At 34.6% G+C, this 23,981-nt stretch overlaps 1 non-coding gene across 1 annotated transcript; it reads left to right on the forward strand.

Moving 5' to 3' along the window:
- The first annotated feature begins 279 nt into the window (after window positions 1-279).
- LOC124889129 lies at window positions 280-385 on the forward strand. Its single transcript, XR_007047744.1, has one exon. It is a non-coding gene; the product is annotated as a small nucleolar RNA R71 (small nucleolar RNA).
- The last annotated feature ends 23,596 nt before the right edge of the window (window positions 386-23,981 follow it).

The raw sequence follows: 23,981 nt of genomic DNA on the forward strand, positions 1-23,981 counted from the left end.
AGGAGCTCAAGGTGTAACATTACCTTGATCATGTTTGCATCTTCTTCCTCCTCTTGACTATTTCTATTTTCACATACAAAGGATTAGGAGGGACCACCTACGGATACCTTGATATCCTTCATGTCCCATCTCCTAGACAAACTTTCCACTTGATCCGACTCCTTTTATGCATCCCTATTTAAGGATTTAATGAGCGATCCACCGGATGCATTATCTACTATCGATTTGTTGCATTGGTCCAATTCCCTATAAAATATTTAGAGAAGCATCTTCTCAAGTATCTCATGGTAAGGACATTTCAAGAGCCTCTCTTTAAATCACTCCCAAGCTTCATACCATGGTTCTTTATGAAATTTGCAAAAATTAACAATTTTATCCTGAAATTGTAATATCTTCGAAGGTGTGAATTCTTGCCTTAAGAAAGCCTCCGTAAGCTTATCCATGAGGTGATGGAAATGGGGGGTAAAGAACTTAGCCATAGACCCTCATTTCCTGTTAAAGAGAATGGGAAAAGGCGTACTCGGATGGACTCTTGGGATATGTGCACAATATTAAAAGGTGCACAAACTTCTACAATGTTCTTCAAGTACAAATTTGGGTGCTCATGTGCTTGACCCCCAAAAAGTCTCTTCAAATGGACCAATTGAAGAATCACGCTAGTGACATAAAATACTTTGTTTCCCTTGGTAAGGGGATGCAAATTGCACTTTCATGCTCGTTGGTACCAAGATAATCCAAGCTATCTGGACTCATGGTTATTCGGGAAAATAGTGATTACCTAATAAAAAATTTAAAAAAACAAGGAAATTAAATCCAAATCACCACGAGTATGCCCAAAGTAACATCCAACACCACACTAGTGAATTCTTGACTTCACTTCCTAGCAATGACACAATTTTTATAATGCCCACCTATACTATCTAAAGTGGTAGAGGACGATCATTGTCAATAGCTCAAATTTTATTGAGGCTGAATACATGAGGAGAGTGATTTAGATTTCTATTTTTTTTGGGTGTCAAGATTACTAAAAAGATACCCAAAGTGTACACAACGTAAAACACATAAATAAAAAGGGGGTTTGAATTAGAATAGGATATTACCAATACCATGTCATGCGACACACTACAATAATACTTCTGTCTTAGAATTTTAATTTAGGAGGGATCTTGGTATTGTGTCTACCTAAGGGTAAGGTGTACATGGGATTATGATGGTTCGATATAAATTATAATTGTTGATAACATGGTAGGTTAGTTTGAAAATCCTTGAGGCTAGTTTGTCAAAAATGCCTCAAGAATGTCACTCCTTGATTCTTTCGAGTACCTAATGGGGTTACCAATACAAGCCACCCAAAGCCTCAATTTGAACTTCCCTATTTCTAGGAAAATGCCCATGACATAGCCTAATCTTCATATACCCTTATTTCGAAGACGGCAAAATAAAGTAAGCTATATTCACAATTTTCCACTATTGTTCTAACCCCATATAGCTCTTTTTCAATGATTCTATGGATTCCAAAAGGTTCACCCTCATCCCTCTTTCATGGATGATGAGATCTTTCAAGAGTTTGGGGTTTTCACCCAACAAACCCATCTTGGGTATTTGGGGTTCTTACTCACAAATACTATCTAATGTAAACCAAGCAACAATGGAATCCATAATCAATGACTAAAAATTACAAAAACACATCATTACCCAGACACAATTTCACCTTAGATCAATATAATCTCGAGAATAGAGAATTTAGCTACTCATGAAATGAAAGAGGACATATACCAAACAATTTAGTCGTGGTATCCATGATAATGGAGACCAAAGAAAATCTTCACTTTACACTTCAATTTCACCAATTTCAACTTCAATTTTTAACTACAAAATTTGTCCCCAAATTCTAGGGGTCACCAATTTTCTGAAGTTTCAATCCTACTCTCTTGTCTAATGCCTTAAGGGAAAGAGAATTTTTCCTTATATGGGAACTGTAATTAGCTATGTCTTTAGATTGAATTGCCTTTAATCATTAAACTTGCTAGTCTATGATTACTGATGCTTGTCCGCGATTGCTGTACATTGACCTGTCTTAACTGATTGTAATCATGGTCCTGAAATCATGATTACGGTAACTGGGGCTTGTTTTAACTCTAGGTCTTCTAGCCATACTTATTTTTCTCTTCTTTTGGTTTCTTTTTAGCTCAAGTCGTTATCTCATTTCTCGTATGCCTGGAAAATGTGGAAATTTGTGCATTTAATCACAATTTTTTCTCATCTACGCCTTTAAATTATAGTAGTGTTCCCAAATGTTAGGTTCAAATAATTGTTAAATTTACCACTCATTATCATAACCATGCATGATTAAGATATTATATTTTGCTGCGGGGGTGCAAGAAATTTTTTAGATTTATGAGTTGATCGAGGCCACAAACATCACAGATTTGGGGTTGATATGGCATGTGGCAAACCCTATGGCAAAATGAGCTAGGAAACGGGATGAGATGATAGATAAGATGTTCAAACAGAGTGGACATCCTGAGACTGCTAAAATAGGTTTAGAGACTGAGCCTCAAACTTCAGATGCAGTGGGTAAACCTACCGCCCCTCCTACGGTTCAGTCTATAATTGATCTCACAGGATATGTGGGATGAGGTGATGAGGAGATTAGGTATGTTGAAGGAAAAGGTTCAGAACATGGAAGGAGGTGTGAAGCCCTAGGTTAATTTGAGGAAAGCGAACAAAGATAGATGGGTGTAGGGGGCGACTGGATACCTTTGAGTAGAGTATGACCCAGAATTTGGGCAGCGACTAGAACCCGAATATTGCAGAGGTAAAAGTGGAGTTGGCTAAAATTATGAAGAAGGTTGCTGAGTTATACTATAACTGGTCATCCCAGGACCCGTGGTTACGGAAGTTTGCCTAAGGTACATACTAAAAATATTTGAGAAATTCTAGAACTAATAGAAGAACCCTGAGAGAAAAGGAAGAAGAGAAAGAACTAGAGTAGCGTTGAAAAAAGAACCAGAAGGTGAGGGTCTCAGAGATCCTGCTGGAGTAGATAATTCAAGATCGTCGAATATTGATCTTGAGGAGGCAATGATGTACACCCACCAATCGATGTATTATGAAGAGCATCAACTACAACCTTTTTCACTAGTGTGGAGAAAGTCCCGGCAGTTTATGGGACTACAACTAATGATGGTGGGACCCGACCTGAGGGCCAACATGATGACACTACATGAGCTGGTGCCTTTAGTGCCCAAGTATGTTTTAGATCCCTTGTACTACTTTTGTTAGATGCATTAGGGATAGTGCATAGAATTTTATGTTGGGGGCGGGGGTGTACGAAGGTCTCCATAGGCCATACTTGCCATATTTCAAAGCTCGTGACCACTATCTGAAAAAAATAAAGAAATGTCATATTTTGTTTTTGTTTTAGTGTTTGTGTGATGGAAATAACTGAAATAGCAGGAAAATTTGTGCTTGTGGCAGTAGACATTGACTTTAATAATCATACTTGAAAGTCTTTGATTTTGAAAAATTATATGCTAAAAAATTGATGCCCCTTCTAAAAATTTTAATGGTTGTTTGATGTGTGATGTGTATGAGATGACTGAGAATTTGCTAATGGAATTAGGATTAGGGCTAGAAAAATTAGGGTGAATAATTGCATAACTGGATAAGTAGTACCTACCAATATGATGTTGTGCGAGTGTATGTGAGGCGCTACTTATTTCCTGGTGTGTCTGAATCAAGAACTTGCTGGATATCTCTCACCTAGAATTTAGGATAGTCGAATAGGAGATAATCATAGGCAATTTTTATGTAATTCCACTCAAAACTAAATGCCTAACCAAATGTGAAATAAATCTCTTTGATAAAAAATATAGAGCTTTAACTGACCAATTTTTTTAATTACACCAATTTCACCTTCTTGTTTCTATAATGAACCTGTATTAGCCCTGGTCCTCCTTGGACACTGTGCACCTTAACACAGGCGAATCATGTAAGTTGAGGGTGGCTATTATAGAGGTGCCCAGGAAAAAATAAGTATGAAAAAATAAGTGTAAAAGGAAACAAATAAAAAAAGGACAGATATGGTGAAAATCAAATAAAACAAAAGAAAAAGAACAAAAAAATTCCAAAGAAAGAAAAGGAAAAGAAAGGAGAAAATAAAACTGCGCCTGGTCTAGTTTTAATGTACTTTAAAATAAAAAGGGAGACATAAGGGTGGAAATAAAATAAAGAAAAAGTAAAGAATTAGTGGACCCCAAAATAAAGCATAGTGTCAAGGAGGTATAGTCACTAAATAAATCTCAAAAGATACCATGCCAGCCCCTAACCTATGTTACAAGTCGAATAAAGTCCTTCAGTGATCTTACCCCGAATTTTCAAAAAGTTAGGAAGAGAGCATATGGGCAAGCCCATGGTATTTTATTTACACCGATTGTACTTCTTTAAGAGCGAGAGCTTCTTTTGCTATATCACTGAATAATTGATTGATCCAAATTAAGTGAAAAAAAGGGATTTCTTTTATTATGAGTGTACATGGAGTATGTTGTTAGGTTTCTAGACTATTTGGTTAATGTGATCTGTATATGCTTAGTTGTTGTTGCTAATGTAATGACATCATCAGATTCTGTTATGTTTCTCTGTATGCCAAATCAATATACATAGTCTGATTCTTGATAAGCTATAACTAGGAGGGGGAACAAACTGGTTCAAAATTGGTTTAAAAGTTACTGCCATAGATATCTTAGGATCTTCCTATTTAAGCATCATTGTGTTGTGTTATAGTTTGTGATTTTTGTTTGCCTGAGGATACACAAAATTTCTTAGTTGATGGTGTTGATGTGCCATGGAAACACCACACTTTTGATGCTTCAAACCAAGAATTTATTCTTACATTTAGGTTGTTTTAGTGGATATAAGGTGGTTTTGTGTTTGTTGCAGATAAAACAGGTCAATATAATCTTGGAATATAATTGGAAAAAATACCTAAAAAAGAATAAGTTTGCAGATAGTAAGAGGCACCTCACGAGTTGTCAACACATCATACGGCTTATAGGTTGACTCGTAAGTACAACAGAAACCAAAGCCAAGTAGTAAAGCTAAGTACATGAAAGATATGAGTGGAGCATACGAGGCATAAGATGAGGATACGACTCCTGTCAACAAACCACAAAGAGAACAGAACCATAAGATCTCATTCAAAAATTAAGACAAACCATAAAGAGAACAGAACCATAAGATCTCATTCAAAAATTAAGTCTCAAAAGAAGACAAGTTGAAAGTCTGAGTACGACTCGTACCAACCAACCATAAGTAAACTAGTGTTTAGAGGATTAAAGATAAAAGTCCGAAGTGGTAAAGATTGAAGGACATAAGTCATATGGTCAAGATACGACTTGTGAGAATAAATCATAAGAAGAACAAAAAGTGAAGCCCCTGGAAGATCAGACACTGTAATGGATAATAGAGGCACTGTATGACTCATAAGAAGACCTTATGGGTGGACGAACGACTCATACCATGTGTCTACTTACTTTTCCTTTTTCGTTTTTATTAGGGATTTCTGGGTTATTTTTAGATACTATAAATACCCTAGGGTTTATCCTGTAATAGGCTACATTCTTTTACATTCTCTTACGTTCTTTGATACACTCTTACACACTTTTTACATACTTTGCATTATTCTTGAGATTTTTGGGTTATTATTCTATTGAAGATTTTGAGTATTATTCATCTTATTTTGTGAAATTAATTACATGAATTCTTCATTGATTATCATAGATTCTTGCATGAACATGAGTGGTTGATTTCCCTAACTAAGGTTATGGGAACCCTGGCAGATTAGCTACATAAAGGAAGTGGGAGATTAATTTATTCTAACATTTCTGCATGTATCTTAATATTCTTCATAATAATTGACCTCATAGCTACTGCAGATGCTTGGGGATAGCCTGCATTCGCAAACTTCCTCACAAGGGAGTTTGAGATTAGGAAAAGAGGATTAAAACAGTAATTTGTGATTCACATCCATTTTATTATTCCGTCATATCATCTAATCAGGATGATACACAAAAGATGAAAGTTGAACTAAAGTAATAGCCAAGGAGCAATAAGGCGACCAACGGGTAAGATTTATCAACACGTTCACAGGACGGTTGATAATACATAACTGGTCGACTTTACATATAGAGAAGTAAAATGGGTGGGTTGAACACGATAGATTTATGAAGTTGAGAAGCCAGGGATAACACGGTCCTAGTGTTCATTTTTTATTGTTTACAATTGAAAGCATTCGAGATTTGGTTACTACTTATGATTGATTTCAAATCCCCCATTTACTTTTCTTCGTTGCTCATAGATTTTAGAAAGTTAAACAACTATTCAATATTTTCCCAAGTAGGGTTACTATATTTAGCACCGACCACAGCATACCTCTTTGGAGGTTAGTTTTGGGTGACATCAAAGATAAGGAAAATACTGAATGCAATAGAATTCAAGAAAGCTCTAAGGGTAAGAAACCAGTGATTGCAACAGCGATCCTTCCCCGACGACTTTATTTTTTTTATATTAGTGCTTATACGAGCTCAAATCCTGCAAAACCCATTGTCTCTAACAAATTAGGCATTGGTTAAAGGGAATATACTATCGTACAAACCGCCCAGCCAACGGGATGGGAAGAAAATAGTTAAGCTAACAACGGAGGATATTCAAGCAGCTGATGAACATTAGTCGACAACTCTTATTGGGTATGCTCTTGGAGACAATCCATATGGGAAATCTATGGATAATTTAATAACCAGTGTTTGGAATTTTATGATGAAACCCCAAATCCTTTACCATGCTAATAGCTATTATGCATTTCAATCTGCTTTAATTGAGGGCAGGGATGAGGTAATCCAATCATGACCTTACACTTATCACAATAAACCTATCATCCTAAAGCCTTGGGCAGTAGATTTTGTATTTGATACTGAATGCATGACAATGGTTCCCATAAGGATAAATATACCTTGGTTGCCTGCGGATTGTTGGACTATTAAAGCACTAAAAAAGCGGCTAGTGGAATTGGTAAACCCCTACATACAGATAGGTGCATTGTGGAATAGAATAGGATCTCTTATGCTAGAGTACTGGTGGAGGTTGATATCTTATATCTACTCCAATACTAAATTAACATTTACATACCTTCTTGTACCATTCAACAAGAGGTTGAGTATGATTGGAGGTCAAAATTCTTCTCTGATTGTATTAGATTTAGACATATAGATGTGTATTGTTGGTCGAGGATAAAGGAATCTTCTCAGTAAAAGAAGGAATATCAAGAGGAGGGAGAGTTTAAATAACTTCCTAAAAGGAGGAAAAGAGTAGTGCAGACATGGCAGGGTTGACCAGGTGATGTTGTTGTCCAGGTGTAATTTGGGTTTACTACAATTAGAGATCATGAAGCAGCTACACTTGAGGATCCTGCTATAAATATGCAAGAAAGAAATGTGCCTAAGGAGAGGTTAGGTAATAGATTTTCTATATTAACAAGACTTGAAGGAGATGGAGCTAGTCCCTTAAGATCCACCTAAGCACTTGCTTATTAAACTCTATGAATATTTGCACATGGAATGTAATAAGGCTTAATAAGCCTTTTAAATAGAAGGAGGTGCTACTCTTTTTGTGGAAGAATAAAATAGATGTCTTTGGATGCTTAGAAACTAGAGTTAAAGAAAGAAATGCTAAGGTTATTCTATAGAAATTTAATAATGATTGTTCTCATGTTTGCAATTACCCACATGGTGAGAATGGTAGAATTTGGGTATTCTAGAAAAAGCATTTAAATGTACAAGTTCTGTAGGTGCATGAGAAATATGTGCATTGTAAGGTGCAAAATTTTTCCATGGGGTTCTCAGCCAGTCACTGTTGTGTATGATAAAAATGAACTAGTTCGTAAAGAAGAGTTATGTTCTAACCTATAAAACATTGGTGGTAGTGTACATATTTTGTGGACTATAACAATGTCTATCCATAGATAATTAAATAGGACAGCCTATTAATAGAATGAGGTAAGTTGATTTAAGGACTTGGTTGATAATATTCAAACAACCCCTTTGAGATCAAAGGCTTGTTACTTTACTTGAACAAACAAGCAGCAGGGATGAAATAAGGTATATAGTAGAGTTGACTGGGACCTTGAGAAATTGATTGGATACAACAATGTGGGCATATTGAAGTGGATTTATTGAATCTAAGGAGCTTTGATCATTCCCCAGTAATTGTCTAATATTTGCATAGAGTGTGGTTGCACCCTAATCCATTTAGACTGTATGCTTCAGTCCAGCAGCATCACCAGTTTTTGATAGTGTTCAACAGGTTTGGCATAGGCCTATAAAAGGTCAACCTATCATAGTCTTATAGGAAAGGTTGGAGAAACTAAAAGTGGAGAAAAAGGAGCTCAATACTTACTTGGATTCTTATGCATAAAAGCTATCCCTAGATATACAACAGTTGAAGGTTGTACATGCTCAGATTGCTTTCCAACTAATTAATCAGTCTTTGTTTGATTAGAAAAAGGCTATATTATTAGATATTCAAAGATGGATATTAGTGGAAGAGCAGGTGCTTAGACAAAAGTCTAGAGCTTGTTGGATTAATAGTTGAGATGCCAATACAATATATTTTCATGGTCAATATAAAATCAGTTTTGCACAGAATACAATCACCTTAATATTTACTAATAATAAAGTAGAGCTTATGGATCCACGGGATATAGAGACTGAGTTTATTGCTGCTTTTACTTCACTTATGGGATATTATGCTACTAGATGCCTTATCCAAACTTAGAAGTAATAAAAATAGGGCCACACCATACTAGAGAGCAATAAATTCAGTTAGTGAAAATGGTGAACCTGGAGTAAATAGACTAGGTTATGAAAGGTATACCTAAAGATAAAAGTTTAGGGGTTGATGGTTACCCTATTGAAGTCTTTCAAAAACACTATAAAATAGTCAAAGTAGAGGTTTGCTCAATTGTGTACCAATTTTTTTCTATTGGTAAGATGATGAAAACATGGAATTGTATAGCCATTACATTGATCCCTAAGTTTCCTTCACCAATTAAACTAAAGAACTTTAGACCAATTACCTGTTGTTCCACTGTGTAAAATTCATCTAAAGATACTTGCTAATAGGATAAAACAAGTGTTGAATGTCTCATTCGTTGCTCATGGTCAACTTTCATTAAAAGCAATAATATTATGGACAATATCTTTCTCAGTCATGAACTTTTCAAGGGATAAATTAGGAAAATATTTCTCTGAAATATTGTTCTTAAAGTGGATCTTATAAAAGCCTATGACACTCTTGAGTGGCCTTTCCTAAGGGCTATACTAATTGAGTTGGGTTTCTCTCACAAAATTTTTAATTGGATTATGGAATGTGTATCTACAGTATCTTCCTCTTTGATGCTGAATGGTGGACTTACTAAGCCATTCCAAGCTAGGAGGTGTTTGAGGCAAAGGAACCCCATGTCCCGTTACCTCTTTGTGATATTCATGGAATATCTATATAGAAAATGCATCAGCTAGCAAAGTAGAAGCAATTTCATTTCCATCCAACATGCAAGCGATTTAATGTAATTCATACATATTTTGCAGATGTTTTTTTGATGTCTTGTAAGGATAATATGGACTCTATTACTCTGCTTTAATAGACTTTCCATAAGTTCTCAACTGCTTCTTATTTGGAGGCTAATGCTAACAAGAGCTCTATTTGTATGGAAAGAGTTAGTAATAACGTGAAAAGTGAGCTCTTACAAGCCTTGGGATATGTAGAAGGTACCCTCTATTTCATAATGCATGTCTTTAGTTTAGAAGTTTTATGGCAAATTTAGGTGTTGGAGAGCCAGATTGCTCTCATACTCTAGTAGACATCAACTCATCAAAGAAGTGTTGTTTGGTATGCAAAGCTACTAGGCATAGATCTTTATATCACCTAAGAAAAAGATTAAATTGCTGGAAGTTACTTTCAGAACTTTCTTATAGACTGTCTAAGATGAATTATCTAGGAAGAGTCTGATTTCTCTGGAAAAAATATGCCAACCAGGTTCAATAGATGTCTTAGGGAGTATTGACTTGAAGCTTTGGAACAAAGCAGCCTTATCAAAGCATTTGTTGGTTGTTTCAAAGAAGAAGGACAATATGTTAATTGTCCACCTGAATGCATCTTTTATAAATAGGCAATGGAGTCATTTGAACATTTGTTTTTTATGTAATCATAGTAAGCAGGTATGGACTAAACAGTTAAATTGGTTAGGCTTCACCAAAAAATTAGGACATGGACTCAGGAATTGGACTTGATCTATAAATTAGCCAAAAGAAATATTGGAAATGCTAAAGTTGTTCGCTCTAGTTTTGCTGGGACCCTGTACTGTATTTTAAAAGATAGGAATATGCTGAGGTTTTAGAAGGTCAAATCAACATGGCTAGAACTTGCAAATATATTGTGATGCAATACACATCCAGGGTTGGAATATAGCTATGTGGAAGAATTCTTTGAGGATGATGGATCACTTCCCTTAGGCCATAAAAATCTATTGCATTTTTTGTTTATCTAGTCAGTTTTAGCAAGTCTAGCAGTTAGAGGTTATTGTATTACTTGATGATATTTTGATAATCGAATTGTTAGAGGAAGATGGTCATCTTCTACCTGTTTTTTAATAAAACTTTCAGTCTCAAAGTCGATCCCTAGTGCAGTCATGTCAAAATAGAAAAGTGATCTTAATCTCCTCCTAGTATCCTCACTCGAGTCTTTCCATTGTCGTACACCTGAATTGTCCTAGTGTACACCACAGGTACGCCTCTAGACTCCAACCACCTCTATAGAATATCTCTAGGGGCTTTGTCTTATGTCTTTTCAAGATAAATGAACACCAAGTGCAAATCCCTCTTCTTTCCCCTAAACAAATTCACTAATATCCTCACGAGGTGAATGGCCTTAGTAGTCAAGTGACCTGGAATAAAAACAAACTTATTCTTACAAATAGTCACGATCTTCCTCAGCCTAAACTCTACCACTCTTTTCCAAACCTTCATAGTATGACTCAATAGCTTAACACCCTTATAGTTGTTGCAACTCTAAATATCTCCCTAGTTCTTATACAATGGAATTGTCGTACTTCATCTCCAAGTTTTGGGAATCTCCATCGCCCTAAAAATGTGTTAAACAACCTTGTCAGCCACTTTAAATATGACCTGCTAGTTGACTTCCAAAAATCTACCAAAATCTCATTTGGCCTAGTCGCCCTACCCCTACACATTCTATGAATAGTCCTCTTAACCTCTTGTACCTTAATACATCTGTAATAACCATAATTACGACACCCTTCCTAGTTCTCCAAATTCCGCAACTCTAAATCTGTTTCCCTCTCATCATTCAAAAATTTATGAAATTAGGATTGCCGCCTCTTCCTAATGAAGTCATACTTAACCAACACTTTTCCATCATTGCCCTTGAGGCACTTCACTTTGTCAATGTCACGGGCCCTCTGCTCCCTAGCCTTGGTAAGACTAGACAGCCTCTTATTCTAGCCTTACTCCTTTAAATCAAAATAAAATCTCATGAAAGTCGTTGTCTTAGTTACCGTAGCCTCTCTCCTAGATAAATTATACAATTCACTATTCTTTTACTTCTCATAGTCATCCTTTCTTGTAACCAACTTAGCATAGGCCACCTTCTTAGCCTCCACCTTTGTTTTAACTTCTTTGTTCTGCCACTAGTCCACATCACTTTTCTAAGCCCCCATAGTTGTCAACTTCTCTCCTATTTATACAACAATGGCCAAAGTCAAACTACCCCACTTAATCCTAGGTCGATCCTCTACACCTATTCTTTTTTTGTCCTTTTTTTATTATGAAGTCTACCACCAATAACTTAAGTTGGGTCAAAAGACAAATTTTTTAGTCTTTACATAGCGCTCTATAGCCTTTCTAAGGAGCAAAAAATCTATTTGAGTATTTAACACCAAAATACTAAAGGTAATAAGGTGTTCTCCTTCTTTGGGAAACTTAAATTTGTAACCCATAAACCAAATGCCTTAGCAAATTCCAGAAGAGAACCTCCTTCTTCATTTCGCTTCCCAAAACTAAAACTGCCATGCACATTATTATAATTACACGATAAAAACCTAATATGCCTATTGAAATACCCTTTAATAAAAAGGTTCTCAATGCTTGTAATGTCGTTCACCACCTCATCCAAAACCTTCAAAAATCTCTTCTCATCCTTCTTATCTAACCCTGCTTGCGAAGCATAAGCACAAATAATCTACAACGTAGATCCTCCAATGACCAGCTGAATCGATATCAACATATCATTAACCCACTTAAACTCCACCACCTGCCCCTAAGATCTTTATTTACTTAGATACCTACCCAATTCCAACATCTCATGCTATCCGAGTACCATAACTTATACCCATCCACATCCCTCGCCTAAGATCCTACCCATTTGGTTTCTTGGAAAAAATCTATACTAATCCTTCTCTTTTTAAGAATATTCATGAGCTCTATAGACTTACCTTAAATAGTTCTTATGTTCCAAGCGCAACCGTCAACCTAGAAACTCTCTTATCGCACCTAACCCTACTACCTCTCACCCCCAACCCCAAACTAGATCATAGACCCCACCCTAACCCATCACCAAAAATAGACCTCACCCTTATCCCAGACACTAGTCCAGCCCTCAACCATGACACTTACCCCCATCCCGACCTATGACATGACCTTAATTTACCATCAATACCTATAACTACTACTCATTATGATAAAAGAAAAAAATAAGGTGGTCAAGTAGGTAAGTCTAAGAAAATATATAAGCAAAGCTAAAAATACACAAATGTAATAATGAAAGAAATCTATAGGGAAAATCAAGAATCAATCAAAAACGTATTCCAAAACAAACAATACCAAGAAATTGATATGCTAGGCTCAACTAAAACCTACCAAATAATAGAAAAATAGGAGTCACTAATCCCACAAGAACCATCAAGATATTCAGACTGGAAACCAAGAAAGAAAAGACTGAAAAACTAAATATACCAAATAAGATAGGTCATATCCTCCTCCAATAGTCAAGAACTCTAGACAAAATAAACTAGAATAGATGAAACGAGAGCACCTAATTTGGGGAGAAAATAAAACTAAGGACATTTTCCTGAATAGATTAGTCGGATTCCAATTATTTGACGTAGAAATCGGTCACAAAAATTGATGTCGTCTCCTTCACCTACTATTGATACCATCCCTGAACTCTACTATCCAAAAATATATTGTTCACTAAAAAATGCACTTTTCATCATAAAATATACGCTGCAAGCTATCGTGGAAGATGCACAGACTTGAAGTGCCTAAAAGGGGTTATACAAGAAAACAAAGAGTGTTGAAAGAAGAAGAAACAACATAGATCTTGTCACTACACAAGGATGATTTATTGGGCCAGATCTATTTCTTATCACACAAGATACAAAGAAGAATAAGGATGAAAATATTCACCAAATCTTTAAAATTTATTCCAATGTGATGTTCAGAATTTCTAATCTAGTGGGATAGTCAGAAATTCTATTCTGATGAGATGGTTAGAAATTCTATTTTGATGGGATGGTCAGAATTATTTGTTAGAATTATTCACCAGAATCTTAAATGTGGTTGATGATTAGTTCAAATGATTGGTAAAAAGGGCAAAACCATCAAAATTATTATGTTACAAAAAAACATAAAAAAAGCAAAATTCTTCCTATACCAAATCAATGAATGTTACAAATGAGGATTGAAGAGCAAGAAAAAAAATTAAAGATAATACTTGATCAACAACAAAACATAAATAGGACTCTTTTGGAGACGAGAAATCCAAATGTTTCATGGGATACCACTTTACATCCCCTCCTTCATCCTTGCTGAGAGCTAGGACCCATAAAGGAATCGCAATGTCCATATTATACACAAGTCAGATCTTTTCCTGTGGTCATGTTAGTTGGATGTTTGCCCATTATGATATATAAATAATATAATAATTCAGATCTTTTCCTATAGTAATTTTTAGTTGGATTTTTACCTGTGGTAAAATTATTTAAAATATAAGAAGTAGCTCTTTTAAAAATGCCATTTTCAAATACATATCCATATTTATGACATTATTAAGTTAGTATGTGATGTGAGCCAAATGACCATCATAGCTGTTAATGCCATCATTCGAAGCCAACACATAGAGAATCCAATTTTGGATACCTTGGGGGCCTGAGAGTATGCATGGGGACGTCATTTTGGACACTTAATAAAGCAATTCTGAGTGTTGAAGGTTTCTTAGAGGCTTACCTTGATGATTACCTGAGGCTCCAAAGGATTGTAAGGTTTGAAGTATGAATAAAGAGTTTGTTCACTCCATGATCACCCCTCATTAAGGGTGTTTTGGTCTTTTTGTGCCTTTTCTTTACACTCTATAGGAGCTCATTTTCATTAGGAATAGTTTGATCATTTGATGTAATAGCTATAAATAGACTCCATTAGGCTTATTGCCAAATTAGTTGATTATGAATATTTGAAAGACATTGAAAGTCTTCTCTCTTTGATAGTGTAGTGTAGGGCTTGGAAAAGCCAATATTGGATATTGCATAGAAACGTTGGTTGTAAGCGGAGTTGATTCCCTTAGCGGTCACCTTAAGAAAATTAGTGTATGATTATTACGAGATTGAGGGTCTTTGTGTTTGATACACGTGTTGGTTCTCACTGTACTACAAAAAAAGGGTGATAAAGTGGGGGTTTATTTGTGGGGGTTAGTTTAACCTTCGTAAAATTATATGAAATATGAGGATTAAAAATTTATTGCTAAAATATATAAAGTTGTGGCGGTTATAGACCCCCGCTATAAATTGTTGGGGTTTTAAAACCCCGCTATCTACTAAAAAATAACGTACGATTATTTTCCATAAAAATATAAATTTGTAGGGGTTTTAGACATCATCTATAATTAAAAAAATAGCTTAACATTTTCTTTTTTTTTTAATTGAGAAAATATTTTCCCTCACTTTCCCAAATAGGTAGGCAGCTCCCAATTATCATCGACCCTCTCTCATTTTCCCTCTTATTTTCCCTCTCTCATTTCCTAAATTGGTCGGCCATTTCAGCTATGGCTAAGGTGGATTGATTGTTGAAATGACCACAGAACGGGAAATCCCCACTGATTGTTCCATGGTATGATAATGCACTCATTTTGTGGTATTTACTGTTTCCAATTTTTATACAATTTCTATAAACCAGGAATAATCTTAACTGAACTTCAATCCATATCTTTTTCTGTAAACCAATATCCATGTTGAATTCAATTAGAACTGAGTTTGGTGTTGTAAGTTAAATTAGAGATTATTTTTTATTGGAGGTTATTTGAGTTTATACATGTTTTGAGCAGATGTTTTGAGCTTGTTTTAGAGTTTATTTATACTAAAACTATGTTGCATTTTTTGGTCGAAGTAGGGATTCTTTTTTTTCGAAAAAAGTACTTAAGCTACTATTTCAAGATAAAACATTTTTGAGAAATCCCAAGCGTATTAGAGTTAGGAAGTGAGAAGTGCTAATAGATTGTTGATTATGTTTCCTTTGTTCTGATATTTGCTATAGTCTTTGGGTATTCAAGTTGATGAAGGGACACATGATATAATTGAATTTCATAAAGATAAGAACCTCATTTTTGCGTCATTCTTAATGGTTGGTTCTAATCTGTGAGTTAAGGAGACATGTGAAAAAGAGGTCACAGATTCAAGCCATGTAAAAACTCTTTGCGGAAATATAGGATAAGGCTGCATACAATAGACCCTTGTGGTCTAGCCCTTCCCTAACCCCACGCATAGTGTGAGCTTAGTTTACCGGTTGTCCTTTGTCAGGGTAGGTGAGTGATCACCCTAATAAATACTATTCATTACTTAAAGTGAATGTATATCTATTGTGTGTGGTAATGCTTCTATGGGTAATGTATTTGAAGTTCTAACAAGTTTATTTGGATTAGGTGCAACTTGGTTGTTCTTGGATTTGGATAGATTCAGAAGATGAATTTATTTGGTTAATAAATCCTTTCACCTTGGCAGTTTCAGCTTCTCTTGTTCTTTTTGTTTTGCAAACTTAAGAGTTTGATTTTTTATCTCCGTGGAAGTGTATATATTTATGGTATTGAGATATTCATATAGTGTTGAATACTAAAGATGTGAACTCCAGTGGTTTCTGTGTATTCATTATGGGAACTGCAGTCTATAAGGTTCACTTCCTTTGTTGTTTTTTCAAAAATACTTTACGGGTATTTAATCGAACAAAGACTGATAGTAGTAGGATGGATCATACCAGATAGAGGATGTATATAACACATATAGAGGATAAATAAGAGAGGACTGCGTAAAGTGGTTTGTTCGTATCCTATGTAGACAAGTTGTGCACTGGTTCATATGTGTGACAATGCAATGATTAGGAATATTTTGAAAAGAGACGTGATAGAGCTACACTTACAGATTGAAAGACACATGATCAGTGAATGTAGACTTCATTAAGAATGGAACATAATGTAATAAAATGATAGGTGATTCCTACTTACTTGTTGTGTTTTAGATATATTCGTCATGCCATCTGATTCAAACTTATAGATTAGTTATTGAAGTGATCTGTAGGAATTGATATTTACCAAAGTAGCAAGATGTGCATCTTGTATGATATTTCCATCTATCTCTAACCGAGCAATACAAAACTTTGGAAGATGTCTAGACTACTTTCTCCTAAGTAAGTCTCCAGGTCCTCTTATTGCAAGATCCATATTTGTGAGGTAAAAACCATTGAATGATTTCTCGGAAGAATGAAACACTAAATTCTAACTTCAAACCTATTTTTTCACGAGTATATTGTAAATTTCTATGGTCAATAATTACATCTATCTCGAAAAGATCTTGCTACCGGGCATATCAACAAAAACAACAACCTGCTAAAGTTGGCATAAGCTATTTTCATATTCTGGCAATTTTTCTATTCATTTATCATTATTGAATTATGTGAACCATCTCATCTAAAAAATAAAGGTGTTAGAGGAAGATACTTTTATTTTTATTAGGTTTGTGACATCATGTGTAAGCCTGAATCTTTTCTTGAATCAGGCTCCTACAAAATATATTTTGTTGATCAATGACAAAGTGATTCGAACTTATAAACTTTTCGTGCACTGGTATCATGTTAAGTTATATGAATCTCCTACCTAAAAGCTTAAATGAAGGACTAAGCTGGAGAATTCTCCTTAATATCACAAAATTACCTATTCCTGACATGTTTTTTGTATCAATGGTGTTATATTTCACCTTTCAATTTGTTTTACTATTTTCCATCTATTGGCAGGGTATCTAAGATGGAGATATATCTTTGGTCATTGGGACTCACAACTTAATCACTGAAAAAGTGGACTTTTCAACTTTACACATCGCTGTTGTGGATGAGCAACATCACTTTGGAGTAATCCAGAGAGGATGATTTGACAGCAAGGTAATTTTCTTGGATCTCCTCGCCTCATTGGTGATTTTGCTGCTATAAGTCTGAGGATTTCCCGCAATGCTATAAAGATGAAACCGAACAAGGAATAATAAAAGATTATTCACTTATTCTTTATCTACTGTCTTATTTATGAATGTTAGGTTCTTAGTTTCTTTTTGCATGTAATGAAGTAGAGATTCTTTTGTTTGGGTCTATATGCTCAACTTTTTCTAGCTAATGTCGAGATTGCAAAGGAAAGAATCAATCCTTTTCACTAGTTTAGAATATGATAAAATAGTATACTTAATTTGTTGAGTACCGAAGCTATATGTTACTTAGATGATTGGTTAAAGTGAATTGACGAGAACTTGATTTACTGTTAAAAACATACACTACTTCTCTGTGGGGATGCTTGATTGTGAGTTTCATGAATGAATATGATATCTTATATTTATGAAAAAACATTTTAATGTTATGTTACCTTCTCCCAAAAAAATAAAAATTTGAATGTTGAAAATGCTTTTGACTACAACTAACCAGATTTTTGTAGTTAATTGTATAACTTTCTCCTCATCCCTCTCCTCTTTTTTAATTAAAAAAATCATATTGTGGTATAACATGATTATTTTAAAGTTATTATACAATGCATAAGCTCTAAACTGGTGAATGAAGATCTCTTTTTATATCAATAGACTATGACACTTAAATATAAGATTGTGTGTAATTTCAAGAATCTGTAACAATCTCCATGCATTGTTGTTAATGTACTGAGTTAATTTGGTGAAAATCTCTTTATAAAAAAGGAAAGAAAGCTTGTGAACTCATGTACATGTTTGGTTTAACTTAGTTTCTTTCTTTAACTGGTAACTGATTGTAGCCTATGGTGTTGCAGCTATAGTATAACTCAATAGTTTCAAGCTCTCTTCGAACATCCTAGACGATTTCTCTAAGGATAGTGTAATTATGGATCCCCTTATCCTAGCTATGTTGGCCCCTCCAATTCCAAGGTCACTGGCTCTGGCTTTGTATGGAGACATGTCTTTGACACAGGTGTGTTCAAGAGTTTGTATCCTTTGTTATGTCAAATCCTACTGCCTGATATTCATTTTTGATTATTAATGTATACTTTTAGTACTGGAACTGGAGTTATGTTATTTTAAGTTGTCTTTTGCCCAAAGCCTATTTCCATATATTCAATTTGACTTTCAACTCTCATATTCCACCCACTTATATATACCTTTTTGGGAGTAGCTTAAGGTAAGTGTTTAAGGAAAGGACCCATAAAAGTTTTGAACTATGTGTCGCTAGTCTTTTTTCTCGGGTATAAAAACAAAAATGCGCAAGGAAAGAAATGTTAAGACGAAAATAAAATGGCAAAAACAATAACAGTGGTAGTGTTGGTTTTTGTCCTTTACATATATATTGTTCTATTTTATTTTGCATTGTTCTTTTATGAACATGTTGCATGCAAAGATTTGTTATACCTACATTTGAGCTTCTAGTAAGTAATTAAAGGGGTGGGATAACAAGATTTAATTAGGCATATTTGGAAAATTCTGAGACAAGAATACCTTTTGCTTCTTGAGTTCTCTTTACTTGATTTTCTTGATTTTATTGGCAGTTCAATAGTGTGACTTGGTTTGTTAAGTTATTGTGTTGATTGTTATGATAATTAGTTACAATTTAGTTTGTTTGGCTAGTAAAAATAGAGATCTTTTTGGATAATTTTGGCGTCTTTCCTTAGCCACTATATCTAGAACATTTTGAAACTTATTAGTTTGAGATACTATATCTCTTAATCAGTTAGTGTACTGTGGAAGATAATTTCTGCCACTATCAAATTCTTCTTGGTGTTGTTTTGAAATTCCTTGTGAATAATTATACTGTTTGCGTAATATATTTATTCAGATTGCTAAGTCAGACTCGCTTAATGTCCTCTTTACTTATATAAAAAGCAGTTTATAGATTGATTTTTATAGTTTGCATTTTTATGTAGCCAAGTGATACGGCTAGTGGACCCATTTCGCCCATGGATACAAGGAGATCACATAATGATAATGATCCTAATGATATTCTTTGATTTCGTTGCATTTGTCTTGGATATTCAATTATGATGATGTAATTGTGTGATTGGAGGGGATCTTAGAATATTAAATTTTTTGTGTTTAAATTTGATTTTGGAGTTTGAAGATGCTGGTTATTGTTGAAAATTTGGAGTTTGGAGATGTTAATGTTGAAAATTTAATTTTGAAGTTTAACGTTCAATGTATTTTTGATATGCTTGTCAATTATAATGTTTAATTACTCATGTATTAATGATATATCAATTGAACAAATATTGGATTCTAGGTTATATCTAAAGGAACAATTAAATTTGAGCTAAAATTAGAATCTATAATTAGTTATTGAAAATTGATGGTCCTACTAATTATTTTTTAAAAAAAATTACGGAGGTTTTAAACCCTCCACAACTTTTAAATAAAAATTTATTATAAAAATAATTAACTTTAGAGTAATGGGGTTCAACCAAAAATTACGGAGGTTTTAAACCCTCGTAACCTTTGAATAAAAATTTATTATAAAAATAATTAAATTTTGAGTAACGAGGGTTAACCGCTATAAAATAACCGTCTCAAATTAATTATAGGGGTTGAAAAAAACCGCTGCAAATTGTTTGTGATGGTTTGAATTGTGGGGGTTTTGGAACCACCGGAATTGCATTTTGCGGGGGTTCAAAAGCCCCCACAAACTGTAAAATTAAACCCCGCAAATTGACCCATTTTTTGTAGTGTTGTTTCGTAAGATCTTATATCATCTTATCTATCTTTTACCTTCAAGAATTTGTTTGGTGTTTGTTCCTCTTAGTCTTTATCTCTTTAGGTCATTCTTGTATCATTTGGAATCAAGAGACACGTTTTAGGGTTGTTCCTACAACTCTAAGTCTTTAATTGTTGTTACCTTGAAGAAAATCATAACCAAAAAGAGTAAAATCCGAAAATAAAAAAAATACTATTCATGTTTTTAGAGTTTTTCAATTTTTTAAGACTTCATTTTTGTGTGTTTCTTGTGTTTCTAGTGTTAGATGCTTGTTGCTAACACTAGAAGAAGCGTAGAAAATTGAAAATATCACAAAAAAAAAGTTATTAATCCTGTTTTGTGTTTGGGAAGATTTTTGAAACTTAGATCCACTTTGGTTTTGTGTATTTGTGAGTTTCTAGTGCTAGATCCTTGTTTCCTAGAACTAATAGAGTATATATCTTTGATTTGAGCTGGATCCGAGTTATTTTTGACCTTCCACCATCGTTTAACCTGTGTTTGAAGGTTTTGAAGAGTTGATTTCGTGTGGATTATTGTGGTTATGATTTGGAGATAATTTTGTGGTAGTTGTGCTTAGCATTGTGAAGGGACCTTAGATCTTCAAGAAATTTTCAATTTGGAGGTCGTTTGCCTAGTGGTCAAATATTGGTCAACTCTTGAATATTCTTGTTGTTCTTCATCATCTTCATATCTTGTTGGAGAAGAATATTCAAAAAGGGGTGTTTGATCTTAAAAAGGAGGAAATAAAGTGTGCTACTTGTTCAAGGAAATTTCCAAGCACCTTCCTAGTCATCGAAAGAAAAAAAATAACAAAAGGGAAGGAATAATAAAGTACACGAACAAATACATTTAAAAGTACAAGGGGGATACCATTTCAATTCAAATTTATTTGATCTTGACAAAGGCTCCAAACCTTGTGTTTTCTCCTCCAAAAATAAAAGTTAGACTCCCGTGGTTGAAGATTGGTCAAAACACAACTTGAAGAACAAAAAAAATTGCAAATTTAACCTCCAACCACAAGCTGCCACATCACCACTTTGGGACAATCTAATTTTGAGCTCAAATCTTGATTTCATGGTTTCTATTCTTGATTCTTAGTTGCATTTTTGTTGATTCTAGTGCTAATTGACAAACTAGTAATTGTCTACTAGGTTGTGAGTTAGTTTTGAGTCATTTTCTTTCATGTTTTCATTCTTTGTGTGCTTTTTTCATTTTTAATTGGTCATAACTGTTTGTTTCAAGTTCGTAAGTCGAACTTTCTTTTTTGTGTCTTGAGTTCATTAATCAATAATCTATTCTGGCCTCTAAGTAGTGATTCTAGCCTCTAAGTAGTGATTGACACCTTATTGACTACTGGAGTATAAGCAACTTTCAATATTTTCCACTCTAATTGTGAGGATCACAAAGGTGAGTGTATACGAGTATTGGTGAGGAGCTTTTATTGCTAATTTTGTTTGTTTATTTTGTAGTTAAAAGGTGATATACGGGAAACATATCTTGGTATCCTTGGGTTATTGTGACTACAACATGGAAGACTATGATAGTAGTGATGGATTTTGTGGCTACGATGATAAGGAAGATTATGGGGGCTATGAAAATAACCAAGATTAAAACATCGACAGAATTGAGAGTTACAGATTTGAGGGAGAAAATAAGATGAATGAGGTTCCAAGTGCTTATGGTGAATATGGAAATGATGTAGGGACTTGTGATGGTTCTTATGAAGAAGTTGGGGCATGTGAGGAATCATAAACTTTCTACTCCGAATCTAGAATTGGTGTAAGGTATAACCCATTCCTTCGCAAATATTATGAGAGATATGATGAGAGTTCACACGTAGAGTATGAAGATTCATATTATTCACCTTGTAGTACATCTTATTAGCTATAGTGTAGGTTGTCCCATGAGAAAAAGAAAGAATATATCTCCAAGGCTGAGGGGTACTCATTTACCTTATAATGTTGATCTAAGAAGGAGTGTTTACTCTAAAAAAAGTGATCACTTATGGGGTACCGGGATTCCTTATTGTGCTAAGTGATAGGTGCTATGAAACCATATCACTCCATCCATGGTTAATTAATTTGGGGCTGTTTTGAGAAACTTTACTTAGACAGGTTTAAGGTTACCCAGAGGGTTAAGTTTGTCTTCTCCCAATTTGAATACCATGAGGAGGTGTGGTGCGATATTTTCCCCTTGATATATGGTTGTGTAATCTTAGGTGTCGATTGGTTTGCACAACATAAAGTTCCAAATGTGAAAAATAGGCCTAATGTTGTAAGAGGCTGATGGGGAAATCATCTCATAACGTCTATTCTGTCATGCCCCAAAGAGAAGTGTTCACCTACTCTAACCCGAATTATTATGAGAGACAAAAGATTGAGAAGAGTAAGGGTGTGCAAGGTGGCAATTTGAGATTGGAAAAAGGAGAGGTTGTAAGGAGTAAAGTGAGGGGATTTCCACCAAACCGTGTTAACTTTATTTATCCTTTTATTTCTAAGGACGTTTGTGTAGGTACCAAGATAGCAAGCGGAAGAGAACAAATGCTGAAAGAGAATATTATTTTAAGAGATTTCAAGAGGGAAACCTTAGTTGTGGCCAATTCTTATGGAGGACCTTCACACCAAGGTAAATAAGAATGTGCTCAAGAATTTCAAGGTAAAATAGCTAACTCTTACACTTTTGTGTATGTTACTGATGATTGTGTGGCTATTATCCCATTGAGTGTGAGTAGTAGCTTACCTATTTGTGGGTATGGATGCACTAGTTAATCCTATTGATGACCGAATTGACTCTTTTTGTAAGATCAATTTATGTCCACCTAGTGTTGAGGCCAATTTGTTGAATGAAAGTATATTATATATTGATTCTTTACCTATTGTTGATGAAGTTCATATTGTGAGTATGGATACACTAGTTGATCCTATTGATGACTGAATTGACTCTTCTTGTAAGATCAATTATTTCCATCTAGTATTGATGCTGTTGTGTTGAATGATAGTACATCATCTTATGGGAAGTGTGTTGATCAACTTGTGTGCAAAACTAGTCCATCACTTGAGGTTATGTATGTTATGATTAATAGACCTTAAGTAAGTGAAGAATTTGAAAATATTGGTCAAAATGATAGGATTGAACCTATGAGCTTTCCCTTTGGTAATGATTCTAATGTTTGCTAGGCTCACAGCAATAATTATGTGCTTGAAACCTCTTTAAAACTTGATAATGAACTTTTAGAGAGTGAACTTGCTTGTTCCAAATCTGCCTATGGGATAGATCATTCTCTTTTTAGGAATAATAGCTTGTTTAAAGATGGTATAATCACTCCTAAATAACCTAGTAATGAGAATGATGTTGAAGGTATAGCTTGTCTGAAAGGCTTTAGCCTATATGCTAACCCACTATGGTGTGACAACATTCCCCCTAAATATGGAAATCTCTTCTTGAAAGATGAGAGTACTCTTAAGGGTAAGGAATCTGTAGTCTTAGAATGGAATAACCAATTGGGTGATGAATGCTTTGATTTGCTGAAATATTTAAGAAACCCAATAGGCGGTGGTTCCTTAAAAACTGATTGTAGATGTGATCCTTTGTATGACACCCCATCTTTGATAATTATGAGGATGAATTGCTTGC

This window comes from Capsicum annuum, chromosome 11 (assembly GCF_002878395.1).
Source record: "Capsicum annuum cultivar UCD-10X-F1 chromosome 11, UCD10Xv1.1, whole genome shotgun sequence".
Lineage (NCBI taxonomy): Eukaryota > Viridiplantae > Streptophyta > Magnoliopsida > Solanales > Solanaceae > Capsicum > Capsicum annuum.